A 15,012-nucleotide genomic window follows, 5' to 3' on the forward strand; every position below is an offset into this window, starting at 1 on the left:
TTCACAGCAACAAGCAGTCCATGGAACAGTTCGTTTTCTCATATGGAGGCTGTGTCCATTTGTGATTCTGCACATGTTTACAAGCAAGGATTTTGTGCTGATTTCATTGAAACATTTGCTGTTATCTTCTGCATTTACTGCAGGTAAACTCTGTATTGGCAGATTATTCAGATAAGCATTGGCATAGGAGAAGGGTTATATTCATCTTGGTGCTCAGCTAACGACATCTGCCTTTTGCTTATTTCTCTCTTTGATTCAGTTGTGGCAATACTGCAGGGTAGGGACAAGACAGAAGGCATTCTCTCCAGCCTGTATCACTCAGTTCCACAACTGCCTTATTTTCTTTTCTATGCTGTGGGAATCAGTGGTTTCTTGAAAACCATATGGGTGCTGTGGTTGGAGAGATGAATATTTGGAGGTGTGATGCTACACTACAACATGCAGCTACACTTACCCCTAAGGACAGGGAAGAGAACTTTGCTTTGTTTTCCTGTGTCTTGTCAGTTGTGATTTATTATTTTTCCCCCTAGCTACATAAGCTTTTTCACTACCTGCATTTTGGAGGCATGGGAGGTAAGAATGGCGACTGTGCAGCATCCTGGCCCCTGTAGAAGAAATTCACTTGGGTAATGCATGGTTAGTTTTTGTTTCGCATACAAGATCTTCTCAAACACACTAATCTTGTCCCAAGAAATTTGTTGTTGTGCAATGAGACCCATGGATTTGCAGAACAGTTACTTCCGGGAGTAGCAGCAAGTCAGGCTGTCAGCTTGCACCAGGGCTGTAACTGGGGTAGCTGATTTATATGGACTACCCAAGGCTCTGCAGAAGACTTGTCAAGCTGCAGAACTGAGCTCAGCTCTCCTCGTGTTTGTTCTCTCCTTGGCTGGATTTCTTATGCCTCCTTCCCTCCCTACCCTCATTCACAGGGAGCTGTAGCTCTGGAATTCCACATGGTCCTCAGGCAGCTTCACTGCAGCATCCTGGCTGGAGCTGCACATGACTCCCTACAATGCATGAGCACTGAAAAAGCAATATAATGCTAATTTACTCTATGATAAGAACAAAACAAGCAGAGGCTGCTGCTGTCCTCTCCATTGGACTCCTGTAAACCCCTTCCAGCCCCTTAGTTCTGGAGGGATGTGGATGTGTATGATGGATCTTGGTCAGGGGCTCTCAGCCTGCAACATACAAGTTAAGGAAGTTGGCAGCCTTTGTGTGGCCTGTGGCTGTGCAGAGGCCAGAAATACTTATTCAGAGAAATGTGAGGTGCTCCATTGTTCTGATACCAGTTGGTATCAGACGATTGGGTTTCTATGTAGTTGCTTTTTGATTGATTGGTTTTGGTGTCTGGGATGATGTGAGCTCTGACTGAAGACAAAAGACCTCCTCCTGAGCAGACGCTGCTGTTTTGAAATAGACAAACCTTGTCAAGACATAACAATAAACTGCTGATGCTGGTGTTTTGAAATAGATAAACCTTGTATACAGACTCAACACACCACTTATGCTAGCTGTTTCAATGCCAAAATGGATACTTTAAGGACTGGTGACCCATGCATGATCTTGTGCAATTCTCTACAAGTATATTAAGAAAACCTACCAACCGTGCCCTGTGCTCTGGTCAAGCCCTGGTCTCGGTTGGTCAGGGGGGTACAACCAGATGTTTCCACACAAAAGACTACACAAGTCACTCTGACTTGCTAATTTGGGTCTTTAAAAAGCTGGACCCTCTTGCAGCAGCTTTGGAGAACTCATATACGAGTGGATGCCCCGTGTAGAACTTCCCAATTGCTGGGATAGGTTCCCCAAATCCTCACTGCAACAGGGGCTCCACAGCAGCTGCGGATCTGGATGGTGGTAATATATTTAGGCAATTGGTGATGTATCTTAATCACTGTTCTCTTTCTCATGTAGCAATGATTAGGTGCATTACCTTGCTTATCTTGTTTGTAGCTTAAAACTGGAGCACAGTAAGCGGATTATTTTACTAAATGTATAATTTTATTTCTGCATTACCTTAATATTAATAGTAAAATAAGACCATTCTTTCCCTTGGTGACTGTGTCCTTTCTGGTGCCCCCATCAATTAGTAAAACAGAAAGAAGCAGGAAAACGTAAGTGTGCGGCTGTTCCATGACCTTCATATTTGGTTGTGCAGTGGTGCCTGCCCAATGCTCTTGGTGCAGACAACAGTGAGATCATGAGAACCTGCATGGCCCCACAAGTGAACAATTAGAGATCTGGCATAAAGCCAGCCGTGTTTCTAGGAATATAGAAGCAGGAGCCTCTCGTAGCCGAATCTGAAGCCTCACCTGCAGGTGGACGCACCGTGTAGGAATTTTCACACTTACCTGGGACTCCAGCATTGGCTGTAACAGGGCTTTCCATCTTGAAGTGTGGGCCTGGAAAATGCAGATTGAGTAGTATTTGGTGATGTATTTCTTCTTAATCACTGTTCTCTCTATGCTTTAATGATTTGATACATTGCTGATTTTCCTCTGTGCTATACATATATATATGTTATTCTCTTTATTGTGCTTGTTTAGCATATACGTATAGACATAGACCTGATTCATGTTAGTGTGGTTGTTTGCTTTAGTGTGCTTGTTTAATAAACTGTTCATGTTATAACACTACTGTGTGATCATTTTGTTGAGTACACTGCCTATTTGCTAAACAGGTTTGGGGTAGTCTCCAGGATACGAAACAAAATGGCATTTTTTAAGATGAAAAATGTTGCTGAGACAAGTGCAGAACCGTATATTCCTGGATGGGAACAATTACCTTACAGCATTTTGGATGCTGAGTGGTCGTGTCATGATTTATGTGAGAACTGGGACCCCTGATTGGAAGAGGCAGAACCCGTTGATGTAGTGAAATGTTTACAAAAGTTTTCAGTACTTCAAAAGGAAAGAAAGCGAATGCTCTAGGGAGACGAGTGGATTCTGCTGGCTGCATATCGAAAGCAGCATCAGCAGAGGGAGCAAGTATGTAAGGAAAAGATTGATCTGGAGACACAAGTAAGCAAACTGCAGGGAGAAATAAGTTACATTGCAGTACCAGAATCATAGAATCATAGAATAGTTAGGGTTGGAAAGGACCTTCAGATCATCTAATTCCAACCCCCCTGCCATGGGCAGGGACACCTCACACTAAACCATATCACCCAAGGCTTCAGCCAACCTGGCCTTGAACACTGCCACAGAAGCAGCATTCACAACCTCCCTGGGCAACCCATTCCAGTACCTCACCACCCTCACAATAAAGAATTTCTTCCTTATATCCAATCTAAACCTCTGCTGTTTTAAGTTTCAACCCGTTACCCCTTGTCCTATCACTACAGTCCCTAATGAATAGTCCTTCTCCAGCATCCTTATAGACCCCCTTCAGATACTGGAAGGCTGCTATGAGGTCTCCATGCAGCCTTCTCCAGGCTGAACAGTCCCAACTTTCTCAGTTTGTCTTCATACAGGAGGTACTCCAGTACCCTGATTATCCTCGTGGTCCTCCTCTGCACTCGTTCCAACAGTTCCATGTCCTTTTTATGTTGAGGACACCAGAACTGCACACAATACTCCAAGTTGAGGTCTCATGAGAGCAGAGTAGAGGGGCAGGATCACCTCCTTTGACCTGCTGGTCACTCTCCTTTTGATGCAGCCCAGGATACAGTTGGCTTTCTGGGCTGTGAGCGCACACTGAAGCCGGCTCATGTTCATTTTCTCATTGACCAACACCCCCAAGTCCTTCTCTGAAGGGCTGCTCTGAATTTTATTGCCCAACCTGTAGCTGTGCCTGGGATTGCTCCGACCCAGGTGTAGGACCTTGCACTTGGCATGGTTAAACTTCATGAGGTTGGCATCAGCCCACCTCACAAGCATGTCAAGGTCCCTCTGGATGGCATTCCTTCACTCCAGTGTATCAACAGAACCACACAGCTTGGTGTCATCGACAAACTTGCTGAGGGCGCACTCAGTCCCACTGTCCATGTCACCAACAAAGATGTTGAACAAGACCAGTCCCAACACTGATACCTGAGGGACACCACTCGTTCGTTACTGGTCTCCAGCCGGACACTGAGCCATTGACCACAACTCTTTGCATGCAGCCATCCAGCCAGTTCTTTATCTACCGAGTGGTCCACCAGTCAAATTGATGTCTCTCCAATGCAGAGACAAGGATGTTGTGTGGGACAGTGTCGAACGCTCTGCACAGGTCCAGGTAGATGATGTCAGCTGCTCCACCCCTGTCCATAATTTCCGTAGCCCCATCATAGAAGGCCATCAAATTGGTCAGGCAGGATTTCCCCTTAGTGAAGCCATGTTGGCTGTCACCAAGCACCTTGCTGGTTTTTGTGTGCCTTAGCATGCCTTCCAGGAGAATCTGCTCCGAGATTTTGCCAAGCACAGAGGTGAGACTGACTGGTCTGTAATTCCCTGTGTCATCCATTTTCCCCTTCTTGAAAATGGGGGTTATATTTCCCTTTTTCCAGTCATCAGGAACTTCACCTGACTGCCATGATTTTTCAAATATGAAGGGCAGTGGCTTTGCAACTTCATTCACCAGCTCCTTCAGGACCCGCAGATGGATTTCATCAGGTCCCATGGACTTGTGTACATTCAGGTTCTTAAGATGATCTTGAACCAGATCCTCTCATACAGTGGGCCCAAGGTCTAGGTTTTCATATTGCCTGCATCTGCCTTCCAAGACTTGGGTGGTGTGGTCAGAGCCTTTGCCAGTGAAGACCGAGGCAAAGAAGTCATTCAGAACCCCAGCCTTCTCCAAATCATCTATTGATGAATAAATTGGATGCTTATCAAACAGTAGCAGAAAAAAATGGTTGTTTGGGTAGCCCAAAATAAGTATCAAAAGCAAAGGGGTCGAGTAAACAAGAAAAAAGTGCATGCAGTGATTGCAGAAGCAAGAATAATTTGGGACCCTGAGAAATGGGATGGGGATGTGTGGGATTCAACCGATTTAGATAGTACTTCAGAGGGTGCAGTGGGTGCTGAAGCAAAGCTGGTAATACGAAGGAAACTCAGATGTGACCCTAATGGTCATCCAGGTAGGCGGGACATGATAAATTTCACTCAGCATGAAATTAATGGCATTATGGATACATTCAAACAAAAGCCTGAAGAACCTCTGCTCTCTTGGGCTGTTAGGCTGCACAATTAGGGGCTTCAGGACTTAGATTGGATTCAGCAGATGGTAAAAAATGTGTAGTTTAAGCTGTGACTCATTTGTTCAGGATGCCTTCCGAGGCACCAATGGGGACATTAATTTATTAGCAGTAGTAGTGGAAGGCTGCAACAAAAAATACCCCATGGAAGGGGAATGGCCCTGTGCAGATAACACCTGGTGTACTTTACAGGATTGTGTTCAGCGTATTAAGGAGGAAGGAATGAAGACTGCTGTTTTTATTGGAGATGCAAACACCATGCTGCAAAGTGCATTATCAGCTCCAATTCAGAATAGGATCACTAAGACTGCACCACATGCATATAAAAGTATTACTATGATTTTATTGATAAATAAAACAAAACCCCATAGGAGAAGTCATAAAAAGATCCAGCTGTTAGAAGATTTGGGGGAATTGGGACCCAAACAAAATGCAAGAGGCAAGAACAGGAGTGGCAAAGTGAAGGAGAAACGAATCTCTCAAAAACAAATGTTTGTTGCCTTGTTGAAAGATAGGACGGATCGAGATAAAATTGACAGGATCCCTAGTAATGAACTGTGCTGTTTATATGAGCAATGTGGGTTGAATAGACCTGTAAAAAGTGTAAAAAATTCAAGCTCAAACAAAAGTGATGACCTTCAGCTCCCGCATTTGAACCTCAATGGGACAGTACACTTACCAATGGAGAGCCCCCATTGGCAAGCTGATGGTTCCAGGGGACAAAAAGGGATGGGATCAGCACAATGATCTCTGCCTGCAGCCAGATATTAAAATGTTAAAATAATTGAAAGAATTAAAACCAGAATGAAATAAAGGCCAAGCTCCAGCACAAGGATGGGTGAGGACGGACCATCATCCTCACATGGCATCCAAATTCATTGGAAAAATAGGTCTTGTCAAGTGGTTAAGGCCCTTGTTGATACTGGAGCGGAGGCCTCTTTTATTTATGGTAATCGTAAAAAACTTAAAGGGCAAAAGGTGCCAAATAAATTGAAGCAGTACAGAAAAAATTGAGATGAAACTTTGCAATCTGCCAAAATGAACTTACTCAGGGATGATTGTCCCTATCCCTGACTATATAATTGGAATTGACATTTTGAAAGGGTTGACATTATACTTACCTGATGGTAAGTATCAGTTTGGAACCAGGGCACATACATTGGCTTGGCCATTTCTAGTTGGGAAAGTTATATTATCTGGATTTATTAAATGGATGAATGACGCGCTTAAGGAACAGTTAAAGAAATTGAGGGAGGCAAATTGAACGTGTGGAGAGTCCATTTAACTGAAGTGCTACAGCTATAGAATAATAGACCCATTGGAGAAATAGAAACCCCTTCAATGAGGATGACTGCTCCTAATCTGCACATAAAATCATTAACAGCAGCAGAGACCCTCACCTGGGAAATAAAGGAGGGAGCTTTAGCACCTTATCAAGCAACTCCAGATGCTGGAGAATTAGATTTGAATGCTTTACAAATACATAGATTGAATACCCGAGGCATCTGTTGTCATTGATACTGGTATTGGAATATATATTCTGTCAGGTTACTTTGGTTTTATAGCCCCAAGGGCCAGTTTAGCAATCAAAGGTATTTAAATACTTGGGGGCATCATTGATTAAGACTACTAAGGGGAGATTAAGCTGATTTGGTGGAATAGTGGAGGTCAAGATACCTTAATTCAGCCATGAGATTGTATTGCTCAAATGTTGATTTTGCCTGTGTTGAAAAAGCAAGTAAATAAGGGGGAAGCCCCACAAATAACCACAGCTCAAGGGAACCATGGATTTGAATCCACTAACCAATGGAAGAGTGGAGCTGAAGTTTGGGTTCAAACACCCAATGGCCCAACTGAGCCAGCTGAAATTCTTGCCACTGGAGAAAGACCATACAGTGATTAAATCCAAATGAGAAAAATGGGAATATGTCCCTGCAAATAAATGCTATTTGAGAGAATATTACTATGTTTTAGTTTTGTGTTTTACAGAAACTACAGATCATAGCCATCCTCATATGCCTTATGGTCCCCAGGAAGCTATTTGAATGGAACTGACAACTCGCTTGTGTGCTGGAGATGGAAAAACAGCACCAGTCCTCGCAGACAAGATAATTACACCTGTATGTGAATGAACCTTGTGTTGTAGCTAATTAACAATTTTCCCAGGAGTAAATCTATGGACAACCAGTTTGTCAGAACAATGCTACAGACAATTGTTTGTGTGACATCAAACAGATCAAGATGTAGTAACTATACCTAATGCTAGCACTGTCACTATCAAAATGTTGTAACCTTTCTAGTGCTTATATGATGACACTAAAAGACACGTGTAATTATTGCACTGACAGTATTGAAAATGTAGTAGTGGGAATACAACTCTGGCAACCCTCAGTGTGCTGTGTTGTAGAAATGCTATTGAAATAACAAATGAATCAGTTTGGGCAGATTCTATTACAGTTTTGCATAATCATCCTGTTGTAAATACTGATCAAGTTGTCAGGGTCCCTGCTACCTGCACCCCTATGGCCCAACAATACTAGAAGAATAGAATGCATTCTAACACTAGTTTTCCAGCCCAACCATCTTGGCAAAGGGGGTGAGCCTGATGGGACACGGTACTGGGGAAAGTGGGACATAGTACTTAATTTCTAAATAGTGTAAACATAGAATTGCTTAGTGACAAATCAAAAACAACCGGGCAAGATGTATCACAAATGCTTAGTTTACACACCCAATGGATGCCCACTGTATTTACCTCACAGCACCTTACTTTACAGTATGATAGTGAGTTCCTGCAACTTTGTAATAGTTCACAAAATCATAATCATCATGCCTAGAAAAACATTGGTTCATTTATGAATTGGACCAAGTGCACATTACACACTGTATATAGTACAAACAAATAAGGCACAGGATAACTTAATAATAATGGATTAACATGGAGGTCATATTCACATCCTGGATTCCAGAAACTAACTGGATCTTATTGAAATCAATTGGTGAACTTTGAGCATCAGTTTGAACAACTCACCACTCACCATTGGTGGGACAGATTTACAGGATTCTCACCATCTGCTATGAAAATTCCGAGTATTTTAATTCACTCACTAATCATAGTAACTGTTATACTTGTTTTACTAACATTATGGAATTGTTGTCTATGGTACAAATTATGAGAAATTGTGTTTCATGCATCTCTGTCGTGATCAGGGACCAAAGGACCGAATGTAATGGATGGGAACCTGAGAGTTGATCCCTGCTCATGACTGAGAGACATAACAAAGTATGTTTTTGACAGAGTGTATTCGATAAAGTACGTATGTTTATGTTCATCGTCACTATTTATTGGAAAGAATTAAAAAAATGTAAGTGTGCAGCTGTTCCATGACCTTCACACTTGGCCATGCAGTGGTGCCTGCCCAATGCTCTTGATGCAGACATCAATGAGGTCATGAGAACCTGCATGGCCCCACAAGTGAACAATGAGAGATCTGACATAAAACCAGCTGTGTTTCTAAGAATGTAAAAGCAGGAGCCTCTTGTAGCCGAATCTGAAGCCTCACCTGCAGGTGGACGCACCATGTAGGAATTTTCATACTTACCTGAGACTCCAGCATGAAGTGCAGGCCTGGATGATGCAGATTGGGTGGTATTTGGTGATGTATTTCTTCTTAATCACTGTTCTCTCTATGCTTTAATGATTTGATACATTGCTAATTTTCCTCTGTGCTATACATATATATGTGATTTGCTTTATTGTGCTTGTTTACCATATACATATAGACATAGACCTGATTTGTGTTAAGTGTGCTTACTTGCTTCAGTGTGCTTGCTTAATAAACTGTGCATGTTATATAGCTACTGTGTGATGGTTGAGTACCCTGCCTGTTTGCAAAACAGCATCCTGAAATCTGCACTGGTGGAACAGTATGAAACACACTCGACTGTTACAAGGTGCAGACCAAAGTTAAAGTGATGCTAATCACTTTTTTATCAAAATACATTTTTTTACCAGTTTCTCCAAGGATGCTGCAGCTTTTCCAGAGTGCCCGGATGCAACAGAATCCAACCAGTGTGTTGCAGATAAAAGCCCACTGGCTGTGACATACAGCTGGATCTACCAAATATCTAGGAATGTCAGTTCTGGCTCTGGTTAGATGAATAGCCTATTAGTGGTATTAACTAAAGCCAGATCCCAGGGGAAGATCAAGAGCAGAACAAACACATATGATGCTTCCCCTAATATTCTTCCAGTCTCCAACTATTTTCAGCTTTCCCAGCTTCCTTCAGTCCTTACTGCTGTGCCATCATGTTCTGCCTGAGAGGGCACCAAGGCCAGTTATAGAAGGAATCCATATTCTGAATGCACTTATGTTTGTGGGTGCAAGGGGGTCTGAGTGTCAGCAAACTGAGTGAGGCAGCAGGCCTTGGGGGCTTGTATCACCAGGTATATGCAGATGGAGAGTATATCATCTGGGTCCAGCATTAAGTGATCATCTAAGGCCTATTACTGGAGGGACCTATGTTGTATGTACCTCTGTCTGTTCCACGAAGGACCTTTATTCCAGAGAGCGGAATCAGGTGATGCTTTTGGTCCTGTTTCACTTTGCAGATGTGTTGTTTTCTGGTTTTGTATGTGTTTATCTTTGTGGCTGGCTATCCCTATACACATACATAGGTTTGTGTGTGTGCATGCCTATTGGGAGTACACACTGCCTTGCTGCTGCTGGACCTGGGGAGACGGAGCTGCCAGCAGCTTCACCGCTGTCAGTCTGTGAAGTTTAGCAACCCCAACTAACACTTCCCTCCTGCTGCAGGCAGGAAGTAATTTTTGCTAAAGAATAAGGTTAAAAAGCAGCCTTTGTGCAGCAGTTAATTTTTCAGTAGCTATACTGTACCATATTCAAAGTCAGGTTGGACAGAGCCTTGGGTGACATGGTCTAATGTGGTCTAGGCATCCCTCCCTATAGCACGGGGGTTGGAACCAGGTGATCTTAAGGTCCTTTCCAACCGTAGCCATTCTATGATTCTATGATATTCTTGAATACCTTCTCAACAGAAATGTATGCTTATTTTATTTTCTAGAGTAGCTGAATCTTTGCTGCTCTGCTGCTTTGGGATGAAAGTACAGGCAATCTAGTCCTCTAGACAGGGTGTTCAAATCCATCTCTGGATTACATCTCTATTAGCCAAAGGATGTCAGTGCTTTGGTAATTTAACAATCACTCTCTGCAGCAGTAAATCAGGAAGGGGAAAGGGAAGTCAAGTTATAACACAACAGCAAGCCGAGACCTGACAATTCACTACTTAAAATTATACATATGGGTAAGACTTTCCAAGTACTGCTGCTAGGAAATGTGTTAGAACTGCATGGAGCTTGTGTATGGAAAATAAATATTTCTAATGTGCTCTCCTTCCCTGAGCAGCAGCAACAAACTAGTTGCATCACTTACAAAGCAGGATGAGCCTATCTATATATTGTAAAGCAAACTCTTACACATTATTTCCTAGAATAATCAACAGCTTTGATAAATATATGCAAAAAAGAAGCCTGTCTGTTGGTTGTCTTTATTCTTTTACATGCTTGGTAGCTGATGCCAGGACATTTTTTTATGCTGAAACCCAGCACCAACTCCCTCGGCTGAAATAATTGCAAAGAGTTAAGAAGGGACTTCTGTGAACATATGACAAAAAAGTTTCATTAATAATTTAACATGGTGGCTGAGTTTCAAATAGCTGGAAGATTCTAGAGTAAGTGTAGAGAGAAGAGGTTTAAAACCCATTTCCCCCTACTTTAAGCAGCTCTTCCAAGAGATACAGAAAACAAGCTACTATAGAACCATAAAGGTCCTACGAAGCAAGAAGTTTCAGAATCTGGCACTCTCTTGCCACTATTAATACCCTGAAGGAGCCTGCCCTTTTTTAATCCTCTTTAGAGAATATTTTTTAAACAAACAGCACTCAGGATCCAGTATTATTTCATAAAAGTTTAATGTTTGTTTTTAAAACTATTTCATCAAGAAAAAGGAAGCATCCACACATAACACAGTCACCTTGGATGCTGGCAAAAGAATTTACAGACACACCCATGAACAGGATGTTTAGGTATTATGAACATAGAAAAGGCCTCATTGATTAATCACATTAATAATAATGAAAAGAATGTTCCCTCATACCAAAGAGAAGAGAAGGAGGTACCAATCATGCAAATCTATAGCCACCTTCTCAGAACAGGATTCCAGGAGTCCAGCAGTTCCAGGTAACATTTTCTTAGCTCCTGTGGAAATTAACCAAAAGCCAGCAAAGAGAATGGGCTTGTTATGCAAACTTCATGCTCATCGTAAAATCCTGATTGCTAAGCACCTGGTGTATTTCACTGCTACATTCCCAAATCTGAGGCCCTTTTAACTGTTTTCCCCTCTGCATCAAAAGTTTTCAGTATCAAAAGCTTTTGATGTACCCTGGAAGAAATATGGCAAGCCTAATACAGAATGAAAACAGCTGCAGCAGAACATGCTGGCAATGTAGGTAGTGCACTAGAAGAAGAAACCTTTAAGAACTAGGATAACTAAAAGGTATGTATTTAACGCTTTGGTCTAGGATGCTAACCTTATAAAGCAGAAGATTTCATTTTACAAACCTGAAATAAATTTTCAACCTCTAAACCCTTCTTGTGTTCTGAAACACAAATTCAACTCTCAGAGGAATAACCATAGGTCATTTAGTGCCTTGGATGATTTCTGCAGACATTGTAGCCTGCTTGAAGTAGGCTGTGCATACCTGTATCTTATTTCAAATGCTAGGTAGAAAGTGAATCACAAAGTACTGTAGCAAAGGCAGATATGGCTTTTTTTCCCCACCCTGGCCAAAATGAATCCATTGCATTAATTCATTACACTGAATACATGAAATACAAGTGTGAATTACTTCTGTAATTCTATATTGGATGGTATGGCTAAAGACACAAGCAAGATACACTAGTTTTAAATCTCTCTCGTACACTTGGTAAAGCAATATAATTTGTGAAACTAGGTGGCAGAGGACATGAAGTTTGAACAGTACTTGAAAAGCACCATATTACATTTTAAATGCAGTTTTCAGTTCTTAGGAGAAAAAGCAGTGTCTGATACTCCTTTGCTAAAGGACTTTGTTATTTTTTCCCCCTCTAATCAAGCATTTCTAAATACCCATCTTAAAGGTGCGCAGTTACATGAGTCTTTCTCTCATCTAATTATTTGGGGTTTATCTTTAATTTATGGGTTTTTTTCTTAACTGACAAAGAGATGAACACAGCCTAATGTAAATACTGATGTGAGGATCATCCCTACCATTTCTTTATCAGGTAGCTGTTACAGGGCTTTTTTTTGCAGCTAACACTGCCCCTGAAGTGTTGTTTCTGCATTCATCTCAAGTTTGTAAGAAAATTAAACAGGGTGGTATCCCTATTATTATTTTCTATCCACAAAAGCAGTTTCTTGAAGAAAGGTTCTATTTTATTACAAATGAAAAACACTACCTTGTGTGTATGCGCTCTCCTGTCTGTAAACTGAAGATTTTTCAGGCAGTCTACTGGAAAATGAAACCCTTTTCCCTTGAAGGAGCTCTGATACAAGTTTTATTTCCTGCAGGCATTCAACTGTTCTCCACCACCCACCTGAGCAATTCTAATGGTTCTGCTCTCTGCACCTCCAGCTGCTGTACAGCTTCATGGGAATCATTACAGCAGCTTGCCTCCTTTCACCAGAGACTAGAACTGCTAACATGGTAATTAGCCTTCTCATTGCAAACAAGACAGCCCAAGAAGAGGTGGAGGTAGGATAGCAAAACCAACCCCAAAAACTAATACTAAATATGGAGCATCAGGTTTCTGCTCTAAGGCAGTATATAGCAATCTGCAGCTCCATTATTTTGCTCAAGTTGGTTACAACCAGGAATACATCCATACTGCCTGAAAATGGCTCAAGAAAGGATGGTCTAGCAGGCACAACCTGCATCTTTAGCTCTTTCTTCATGCTAAATAGAGGCAGAGAGGTCAAGAAAAACCTATTTCATGTCTGCTTCATACTCCCACATTGGTGGCATGTAGGCTGCTTGCACTTAACTGCAGCAGACAAAAAAGGACTGAATGATTTTGCTCCCTTTACCTTTCCATAATATGCTGAGAGAGTAAGAAACCAACACAGTATTACATTAAGTGCCACATAAAAACCTTTCTTGTGATTTCTCTTGCCCTTTGCACTAAAATATAGTTTTATCATGCTTTGAGATGCACTAGTTTGGTGGATGGTGGTGGGTTTGCTTTTTTAGAGTCTTCTATCATCACTTACTTTCACTTGCTATTTCTGAAAGCTGTTTTGAGATTCATCAGGCTAAAAAAAATAATCTCTTTGCCCATTTCTCCTCCTATCTGTTTCCACAGGCAGAATTTCAAGTATTTGTGTGGCTCTCCTTGGCTAAGAATTAGGCATTTATTTGCACTGTTGGCAAGAATTAAGAAAGAGCAGACCTTATATCTCTATCTGCTCTTTGTATTTTTTACCACTAAGACATAAATGCATCTGGAAAAAAAATTAGTAACAGGATGCTGGTTGATAATTTCTTCCCTACTCACACACCATTTAAAAGTCTAAACCAAGCAAGCAAACAACCCCCCCAAAAGCCTATCTGCTGCTTAAAACACAGTCAAAACAAGATTCCAGCAAGCCCCAAGCAGGATTTACCTGCCCAAGAGACTAACACAGGGAAAAAATGTATTGCATTTTGTCTAAAACATTACTTTTGCTTTTAAAGTTTTCTGCGAATTGTAAACCTTTGAAAGCTGCTTCTCCCTTCCAGATGCAACCACAGATGTTAAAAAAAAAAACTGGAACTATTAAAAAAAAACACCTGGACATACAATAGACTGACAGAATGCCAGCAGCTTATCCATGCCTCTTCTTCCACTGCCTCTTAATAGATTGATTTTGGAATGAACTTTGTCCAAGAGAAAGGCCCTTCTGCCAGTCTCCATCACAGCAAACTAAAGGTTGCAGCATCAAATGAAGGCTTGGAGCTAATCCACTGTCCTTTGACTGTACAGATATTTATGCCTGATTTGAGGTGGCGTCAAGAAAGATTCAAACTGGGCTTACTTCCTCCCTATCAGCAGCTTTCTAAAAAGCAGAAGAAAGAAAACTTTTTATGTGTTATGCAGCTTTTAGAGAACTAGGTTGGGAAGGAGAGGTTATGCTGTATTGCACCATTCAAACACACAAGTAAATCCCCTCCATTAACTCACCCCTCCTCCTGAGGATCTGGAGTCAAGAGTCCAAGGCCAGCCTAGAACTTAAGGCTTCCCAGTCAGTGCACTATGCTACAGCTCTGCCAGCACAGGGGACCAGTACAGTGGATAAATCATTTACTGCGTGCCTCTGGAAACCACAGTGGAAAAAAAAAGAAAAAAAAAGAATACATAAATAAAAACATATGGCATTTCATGAAACTGCAAGACAAGTGTTACAGCCTGCCTCTGCCATCTACACCACCTTCTTTGTTCTCATCCGTTCCAGCAGTGCAAGGAGCACTTTTCACCCCTCTCTCATAAAAAGGCCAAATTAATCTTTCTTCCAGTGTGGAATAGAGCACCCTATTCCTCTTGGGGACAGAAGAACAATTATTGGAATTAAGGGCATGAAGAGAAGTACTATTTAATTTGTACCATAGGAAGGTTCAGATTCTGGAAAGCTCAAGAAAGAATCGGGTAACAATTCTCTGTTTCTCCTTTGCAAAGCTCTTGCTTTCTCTTGATGCTGGCGGCTTTCTCTTTGTGGCCAGCCAGGTTCGGCAGTGAG

This window comes from Melopsittacus undulatus, chromosome 3, assembly GCF_012275295.1.
Source record: "Melopsittacus undulatus isolate bMelUnd1 chromosome 3, bMelUnd1.mat.Z, whole genome shotgun sequence".
NCBI classification, from domain to species: Eukaryota; Metazoa; Chordata; class Aves; order Psittaciformes; family Psittaculidae; genus Melopsittacus; species Melopsittacus undulatus.